The sequence below is a fragment of the Rhopalosiphum padi genome, chromosome 2 (assembly GCF_020882245.1).
Source record: "Rhopalosiphum padi isolate XX-2018 chromosome 2, ASM2088224v1, whole genome shotgun sequence".
Taxonomy (NCBI): domain Eukaryota; kingdom Metazoa; phylum Arthropoda; class Insecta; order Hemiptera; family Aphididae; genus Rhopalosiphum; species Rhopalosiphum padi.
Window position 1 is genome coordinate 68,008,275 of NC_083598.1, and position 10,404 is coordinate 68,018,678.

At 29.7% G+C, this 10,404-nt stretch overlaps 1 protein-coding gene across 11 annotated transcripts in view; it reads left to right on the forward strand.

Moving 5' to 3' along the window:
- The window catches only part of LOC132921237 (maternal protein pumilio), a 100,768-nt gene that overhangs the window by 36,168 nt on the left and 54,196 nt on the right, over positions 1–10,404 (forward strand). The gene's annotated exons all lie outside the window — the stretch shown is intronic.

The window sequence follows — 10,404 nt, forward strand, 5'->3', positions numbered from 1 at the left end:
TACTATTAAAGTATACTTCGTCAATGAAATAGTCGTATCTAATTTCCATTAGCTTAAAGTTATTTTTCATATATTTGTGTTACTGTGTTGGCAAAGTATAGAACGAGGCTTTAGAATTTCAAATTTGTTTCTATGTTAACCTTAATTGGATAGGATTTTTTAGTACCAAACTCAATCCTTTAGATAATCAGATGTATTAACCAATGCAATTGTTTATTTATTTCTATACCAGTAGGTAATTTGATATTAATACAATTTGTTCCTTAAAAAAAAAAAAATTTTTACCTAACTTTGGTATTTGTTTGAATAAAAATCGTTGGTAAATTTCGTTTCATTCGATATTTTATAATTAATTTGTGAATTATAGAACATTGCCAGTTAATTGTAAATATTGAGCTCGATTAATAAATATTAATAAATTTAACGAGTTTTTTTATGACAGCAACTAAAGGAACCAACGGTAAATATTATGTTGTTTATATCATTAATCCATTATGTTGAAAAATAATTATTTTATTTATTTTATTATCGTCTTTTAGACATTTAAGACAGCTGTTAGAAAAGTAACTTTAATCCCCTTATTATATATTTGCTTTATTGCTTACCATTTTTTTTATAAATACCTTTATTTATTTTCATCAATTTCTTGGTTAAAATGTTTGAGATTAAATAATCATGATGTTTTTAAATTAATGTAAGTATTGAGATTTTTAAGTAGTTGTGAATTTTTTTCTACTTCTTTTTACATTACTAATTCTATTTTTTCAATTATTTTATTAGATATATTTAATACGTTTAACACATATCTCTACATTGTGTATAATTTTTTCTCTTGTGGGTTATTATTTCAATTTTAGGTTATTGAAAATTAAAAATGTAAATGTGTTTATAATAAGTAAGTGTATTTTACCCGTCTTGCAAAATAAAAAAAATACAGCACAATTTTAATTAGTTTTTCTAAAATATTGGAGCTATCAATAGCTAAAGTATTTTAAAATTCATTACCGAGTAAAAGAAAAGTGGGTTTGAATAGTAGAAATTTTATTTATTTTTTATTGTTTTATTAAATAAAACTTTTATTTGTGATTTATATTTTTTGTTTATTCCAAACCAACTATAAAATAATACTTGTATATAGAAAGACTTCATAATATAATTTAAACTTTTTACCTTTAGTATTGTTTGAAAAACTAAATAATTCGAATAATTCATATTAGGTATTTGTGTGTTGTTATGTTTTTATTCTTTCTTTTTTTTTTATAATAGTACCTATTTAAAGTCAATAATTATATTATATTCAAATAGTTAATAACAAATTGTATATTATGTAGGCAGTTATTATTTGGAGAATGCAAATATACAATTCCTATTTAATAAACCACGATTATATACAATTTTTGTGGTTTGGCTATTTCCCAACGAGTTGTCACCATTTATGATTTGGACCATTTCACTTTTCATAAGATAATAAAACCTCTCATTTCTTTCTACTTAGATTACATTTTATGAACTCAATTTGTCTTTTTTCAAATAATTTCCTGCGGATCACGTTCCGTTTAATAATTCGTTCTCACCATACATTAATCATTAGTCATGCCCCACGAGGGTGGTTCTGCATGACGGTTTCCGTTCAGGTGTCTATTTGTGTCCTTGGCGAATTGCTTTCAAGTGTGTCAATATAAATGATTGCCTTGTGATTTATAATCTATATTTCTATGTATATCGGCACAAGGGTTCAATAAATTTATAGTGAATGATTTTTGAAACTTGAAATCGTATGTTGTTTTGTCCCTTCATCTTATAATATTATTGTATAGTTAGTATTAATAATTCAATGATGACATAAGTAAATAATATGGAACTAAATACTTTTTATATTTTATACATAATATATTAATATTATACAAATAAAACATAATCCGACTTTATATTGACATTATTTATTTATTTTTTATTTTGTTATCATATTTTTTTATGCCATTTTTATTCTTTAATAATTTTAATGTTTAAATCCCATCTTCCTGTATATACGTGAAAAAGGTCTAAACGAACGATATAGAACTAATTAATAATGGTGTTGTCTTGTTCAGACTCTGGTAGTTTGGCAAAAACTCTGCTTCCCCTCATTCACCTCTTCGAATCATGTGTATCGCTTGTAATTACGATGCTTGTTCATATAAAAATCATTAAAGCTAATGGAAAATGCTGGATTTGACGTGTTGTTTCTGCAATTAGACACGATGACTGATTTATGTCGTAATGTTTACGTTTAATTTTGTAAAATTTCATTTAGTTGTGTGGTTCTTTCTAAATGTAGGTACTTGTATTTTCGCAACTTTAAACCAAGTAAAACCTAAATGCTGCTGTCAATTGATAGTTCACAACATCGATAACGATTATGTGACATATGATATCATAAGATAATTTATATATCATTTCCTTGCATTAACTAGTTATTTTTTTGAGTGTCAATTTCATGCTTTTAGGTGTAAGCGGAGCATTTAAAAAAATTCCCTGAATCATTGCATGTTAGATACAAACGTGTAAAATGTGTCTGAATTGTATTTGCGTGTCAAAGTAGTAGATAATATAACATATTTAAAAGTAAAGTATCATTTCAAATTAATTTTCCATTTACTGTAGAACTTTTGTGTTAAATGTAATTAAAATTGCCTGTTTTTCACGCTTCAGATTTGAACGCAAACGAGTTGAATAGTTTTTTTTTTTTTTAGTGAAACGTCAAACGGTGTAGTATTTGAGAACGTTATTTTCGAGCATTTAGTATTAACGTGCCAAAAAATTTACGTTATAGTTACGAAAATATGTATATTATTTACAAGCGTATACATATTATTATAATAGGTACATATAAACAACGAAATCACCCTTAACGTCTTTTGGCTTGTAATGTCGTTACGAGACTATCATGACACGTTTGTTATGTTATAAACGTCAGTTGTTGTAGAAGCTGTTGGTTTTTTTTACGAGAATTCGAGTGACCCACTAGAGGATTGAAAATCTCCTTTGACCCGTTATGTTTATTGGCCGCTGGCGACCACTGACCGGTTTTATACTACGGCGGCAGTGGTAACCGGGTCGTTATTAAGAAAACTGCAAAACGCTTGATTTTTTTTTTCTCTTGTTTTATTTGCGAACTATAGTCTTGGGGATATCGCGCACAAACTGATATTATCATCGCCCCAAATAATGTGCCCCCTGAGGTTTATCGTTAAGTACGAGTACGTGTACAAAAAAACGGGGTTGTTGTTTCGGGAGATTCATTCAAACAATTTTTTTAAGTAAAAAAAATAAAATAAATCTAATATATGTACATATATATTTATTGGTAAATGAAAAATAATCGTTTATTTTTGTTTTTAAATTACAGTTTTGTTTTACAACTACATATTTGTTTGGAATGATTCTTGCTCTTATACCCCTACTTATAATAAGAAAAGTTTAAAATACACGAGTGCGTGTACCCAAATTATTATTCGTCGATCATCATTTTACGCAAAAAATAATAATATTAAAAATAAGTAATAATCGTTGTTCGTGGGTTTCGTTGTTGTAATGTGCGTGTGTGAGAAGCACGCGCGTCAACGACCCACGGCGGCCGTGGTGAAGAACATCGCCGCCGTTCAACCATATTATATATTGTGGAGGTTGTCGACCCGTACGCGATGTTTTAGTCGGGCAACCGTGACGCGGCGATCTTTCGGGTGTAATTGCAGCGTTTTCGGACTGTATAGTACTCGTCGTTGCAGGAGTGTGTGTGTGTGTGTGTGTGTGGAGGGGGGGGGGCTAATATTAAGTGAGAAACCGCAACGGTGTCGACATTATAGGTTCTGTTTATAGATATATAATTGAAAATCGAATATTGTACGATAGTATAACTAGTTTTATTTTAATATCAGTAACAATAGGATTTAGATAGTTAATTGATATAGTTGAATTCTTCTTTTATATTTAGCACTTTGTGTTAAATATGATGTACATTGTATATTATGGACATATTGTAAACGTATATTATGTTATGGGTGTTAAAACTTAAAAGACTTATGATTTTGTTTTAAAATGTAAAAAAATAAGAGTATATACCTATGTCTAGCTGTTGATATGAAAGATTTATTTATCACTTTTGAATTGCACCGCCCCCACCACTGGCAGATCACGCATAGCGAGCGTGAGAAATTGCTGGTTTCGATTGCAAATACGCCCGGTGAAAACTAGCGGTTTCCATGTTTCGATCGGATTCGCCGATTTTCTTAATCTTGGTGTTTTACGCTTTCGAAATTATTTTTTTTTCTTCCACTTAAATCGGCAGTAAATAATTTTCTTCGGTTAAAAAGAGTAGATTGGTACTTTTTTCATTGTTTTTTTTTTTATTTAATTCTACAATATGCCACCTGCTTAATAAACTATAAACATTTTCAGAGGCACATTATATATGCGTTATCGCATTTTGTGTTATAATTTTTTTTTTACCTATATACCCATTGAATGGATTTTTGTTCGAATTTATTGTTATTGTTACATTATATATGTTTAATTATTTCAAGACATTGTCTACTCACTGACGACTGGTTGTAAATCTATATTTTACTTAAAAAAAATAAAAAATGATTGTATACAATTTAAAACATTTTATAGTGTTAAATTGTAAAGGCTGTCTTTGTATATTTATTACTTAGGTTATAGATTTATGTAAAATGTTTAAATCATGTATATATATATATAAATTACTATAGGTTAGTAAATTTAATTTAAATATATTTAACTAAGGTTGGTTATACCGTGTTAAAATAAAAATTGATTTACTGTTTGTATCTAACATTAATTACAATTTGCTTTCAATCAAATATAAAAATACTCTCTTGTTAGTTGTTACCAGCAAGATGGGAAAGAATAATACTTCTTCAGTAATATCATCTTATGGTCTAAATTTTAGTAAGTTTCAAGTAAACAAATTGAATTGTGTACTTACTAATAAAAACTCATTTTTAAATAAACTTTTTATAAATGTTTATTTAAAATTACATACTTCTGAAAATAAAGTCTTACTACATATAATTATACTTAAATAAATTTCTTTTCAATATACAGTACCCAAAATATTAAACCTGATGTCTCAATGCTACTAGTACAATTTTGAAATTCATTACTTAATGGCAAATTATTTTAAAACAATATGATTATATTTAATAGTTAATTGCCAATGTATTAAATTTATTAGCATAGGAATGTAATTAATGTAGTATAATCTACAACTCAATTGTACATTTATTAATTAAAATAAAACAATCGTTTAAAAAAAAAAAAATTAAATTACTTAGTTGTATTTGTGCAATGTACAAACATAAATAGTATGTATACATTTTTTATTCAGTGTACACTATACAGTATACATGGTTCAAACTATAGTGTTTACTATGATTTTCATAGATTTCATATAATAACAACTGTGTCCGTTAACGGACATTATTTGTATTTTACTGTATTATGTAGGATGTAGGTACACAGTTGATGCAGTTGTTATAATATGTATCGAGTAATAAACTTACACTTGTGGGCATGTTATTTTCATAGGGTTTGCTATGGACAATTTAAGCTAGAAAATAAAATCTTCAGGGTTTGTGCTGAATTCAAATATTCATAATTAAAAATTGAAGCCAAAAAATAACACGGATTCTAAGCACGCGTGTTTTTTCTTCTGAGAATCCTAATAAGTTTACTTTATATATATCATTTATTAATTATTATACATAATACACGTCTTTCCCACTACACGGCATTGGGTGTTTCAACGTCATATTGGATTTCATTTGGTTAATGTCATTTATTGTAACAGCCACATTATTGCAGTGTTCTGTATTGCGACGAGTGTATCAATTTTCCATAAACCTGTTATTTCACGTTTACCAATGATTTTTAATTTTTTATAAGATGACACATTTAGGGTCTTAATCGATGTCCCGGCTTTTGCGTGCGCTTGCATTTTATCATTCCGTTATAATACTTATTACAACAATATAAATTATATTATTGTGTGCACTATATTATTGATAGACGATTATGCGTACTATGTATACAATATACGTTGTACCTATCTACATAATATAAGTGCCTACCGTTGCCTCCGTGCAGTATATAATGCTTATGTAGATGCTAGAATTCCCGTTACGTGTTAGTCGTGCGAACATGTTCCATGCGCGCGTGCGTGTTCTTTACGGCCGTGACGATTTTTTTTCATTGTTTGCTTATTGAAATAATAATAAAAAAACAGCCTGACAAAGATCCCTTTTATTTTTTTTCGTTAAAAATAAAGTAGTGATTAGATGTCCTAAGATGTTCAGGGTCACGCGTAGTAGAAAATTTATAGTTATATATATGTATACCGCATACCAATATTGCTGTGACATACATTGTATATTGCAAGTACACATATTCATGTACATATGGGGCTTGGGGATGGTAGGTTGGTAGTTTGTGTATTTATTTCCTTTCGATCTGTCCGCAGGTTGTACCACAGAACACTATATGATAAGAAAGGATTGTATTTATTTTTAGACTAAATTTGGTATTAAGGTCTCGCGGATACTTACTTATATTAGTCGCAGTTATGCATAATATACGACATAATTCTTCTTGCGTACGAGTATGTGTTTCATAGTTAAATGACCAGGTTGTAGTGTTTGTATACCACTTCGGCCATGCGTTAGGAATTCTAGATTAGTGGGAGAAATTCCTAGATAAAACGAATTGTTTAATAATTGATTCATTTTGAAACAGTATTGACTTGTGTGATAATGTATGATATAATTATTTTGCCCTATATTATGATATTTGCCTAAAAGAAAATCCCAATATCTTAGTTTTTTAAATTTTAATATTAATTAGTCTTTGTCGTCTTTATTATAATTCTCATATTGATAATATTAATGGTTTTGTATAATGTATATTTGCTCCTTGAAAATTTGATTCAATACAGTTAAGCGCATAATAGGCTTGTGTATAATGACTAATAATGAGCTATTATATGTTATTATATATGATTCAGAGGTTCCTAATCTGATATTGATTGCATACATACATTACTATTACATGTATATATGTTTTTTAATCGGGGAACAATTTATCCACGTACCTATTGTTATCCAGTGCACGCGTAAACATCGCCTCATTATGTTTTTAGGATTTAAAAAGATAGAAATTCGTTATGATAAATAGTAATTTGAAAAAATAAAAATAAAATATAATAATAAAAAAGATTTGTTAAACTGAGTGCAAACATATTATTATAAACATTTTCCATGAACGCATAAATTTTGTTTTGTTGTAGGTAAACAGAGTTTGACAACGATGCATAATATATTTTTTTTTATATCCGAACTATCTAAATGTGGCTAGTATTATTCCTTTGCGGTTGTCCGGCAGTTTTGTAACTCATGAAAACACATAACTAGTCACACAAAAAAAATTTTAAATTATTACTACCGGTCATTAATTTTTGTTTTAAAACTATCTATTCGGAAAATCACGTAGTGTTGGATCGTCGTCGTCGTCCACGTGATTTTACCCTGCCATAATTCACTGACATTAATGTGCTTTGCGTACGTGTGCGTGACGTACCTCCGTCGCCGCATTGTTTACTGCCCTTCCCGGTTTGGTTTTTCCCGCGCTGCCCGTAGTCGCGTCGCATCGCTATAAATTTTGTTCGCTCGACCTCGCGAAGTGACGATTTATCTCCTGCGTTTAATACTCGTCGTGCCTTTTTTCTGTGCGTACTGGAAAACGTCGAAAAAAGGAACGACGTTAGCAGGGCGGCCGTACACCGAGACGACGTTGTGTGGTGCGACGCGTCTCTGACTTACCTCTATACGCGACCGATCTATTTCGAGTGGATATCGTATTATATTATTATGTATATGCGTATTGAAAAACATCACGTTGTTCGTGACCGACGACTTTGTATTTCTAGTAGTAGTAGTAATGGTGCTTCTGGCTGGCGGGTTGGTGGGTGGATGACTCGAGGAGAGAAAAACGTTCAAAAGCGTTGGCAATTCGTGCGCGCGGCGGTACCGACACACAAACAACCAACCGTGCACAATATTCGCCGCCATCGGTCGTCTATATTTACTTTGCCATAAGTCTCATGTGATAGAATATTTAAAGATATTTACGCCGGATACGGATATTGGATATGCGTACTCATCCCGATGTTTGTTGTTTACGCACATTCCATATAGCGTTTTTGATTTTTTTTCATATTTTATTTCGCGTGGATGACTAAAAAACTATTATCGCTGCATGTATGAAATTCGTTTCGATTTATCTTTCCCCCGAAATCGTCCCCCGTCAACCACTGCGCACGTTCGGGAGAAAACGACATCGCAATGCGCTAGCCGTATACTTGTATACTATATATTTAATACTATATTGATGTTCGTTTGTTGTTGGTTTGATTGTGTGTGTATGTACTTTGTTCTTTTATTCGGAAGTGTGTCCGTGATGTGATTATAATATCGTCTATAGTGGTTTTTTTGGCGGGGGGGATGGGTTGTAGACAAAATACATTTTGTTGTTGTTCCGGGACATAACGCTCAGAGTGCTTTTCGCACGGATGACTGGTAAGCTATATTTCCTTCGAATCGTTGACCTCAAGTACTCGCTGTATAAAAAAAAAAATATAAGGAAAACCTTTTAATTAATATCTAATTTTGTAGTGAACAGATGAGTTTGCGCATTACACGTAGGTAATAATATAGACGCGTCCGTTTTCTGTAGTAAATTAATTTTAAGAAACTAAGTAAAAATTGAATATGATATTTGAATACTATTCAATAATGTGTACGGATTACAGATAAAATAAAAGTTTGTGTTATGTTGTTCGTGTTGATTTAATATTATATTTTATTCATTTGAATCTATTGAATACTTTAAAAAAAGTGCCTAATACAAAGAATTAATATGATTTATCTGCATTACATGTAAGCGGGTGAACATTACCCGATATAATATTAAACTATTTTTCAATTTGCAATTTACACAGCGAAAAGTAGTATTTTTCTTCCTTACAGTATTATTGTTACTATACCTTGTGGTTTATAAGATATTTTTTTTCCATTCAGTGTAACTCAACGTATCTACGATAATTTTAATTTCTTAAAACTTAGCGCGTCATTTCCTATGTTTCATACAATTTTCATGAGGTTCGCCGGTTGTTGTTTCACTTACTTACATAAAACGTCTGTGGATTAAAAATAAATACGTTTATATATACGGGAAGTATACAAAATTATTTACTTGAAAATTTAAATTATTTATATTTTAAAACTATAACTTGCCGGAAGAGTTATGTTATATTAATTATTTTTTGTTATGTAAGTGCTTACTAAAACTTGATATTTTCTATAAAAATCTGACGTTTTTACAATTTATATTGTTTTTATAAAGACTAAATTTTCTTTATGACATAAATGGTATTATTTATTCCATCGAATAATATCCCTTGACTCTTTGGTGCGCTTATGCAATTCCCTAAAATGTAATAAAAGTCATTTTTCTTCTGATAAAATTTATTTATTGTTATGGTGTAAATTATGAAATTAATTTGTCACGTATGGAATTAGAAATTAATTTTTGATGGTTACCTCAATCTATAAACATAAATTACCCTGACGCTTTTTATTCTAAATATTATGTGCATTAAGTGTTCTTTGTGTATTTTTGGAAATTATAATACGTTGGATAAAGTAAATTAAAAAAGGTTCATCGGTAACACAAATTTAACCTAATTACAAGAGTAAAATGATTAAATCTGCCAATAACTTTTGTGCAAAGCGGCTTGAGGGTTAAATCTCAAATTTTTATGGATGCTGTTAAATGGGGTTATTTTTTACGCTCACCCCTCTTAAAGTCTTCTTATTAAGACCAGCTTTGGGTGTTTCTTTTGTGTATTCAAGACGTTTTTATGATGGCTTTTAAAAATATATATTAACTGTGGTATCCCAGATTTAATTTGATTACTAGAAGGTAAAAACTTGCCGTTTGGATGAGGGTAATGAACCTCTATGAAATGGATAGCTATTTATCTTGAAAAATAAAAAGTTACAATATTATAACCGTAGTCAAGCTGAGAAATAAAGCTCCGTTGAATCTATAAGTCATGGAAATGTCTTAAATACAATTAAATTGTAGTTATTTATTTAGAAACGGTTACACCATGCAATATTACTGAGAAGACTTGGCGTAACGGTTAATTTTAAAAATTGTTCTTAATGACGATTCGAGATAGGTATACGATGTATTTACAGCTTGATATAATTCAAGTAGATTTGTTTTAATTGCTGCCGTCGTTACCTCATCGTATAAAGATTTATCTTGTGGCAGATTAACGATTGA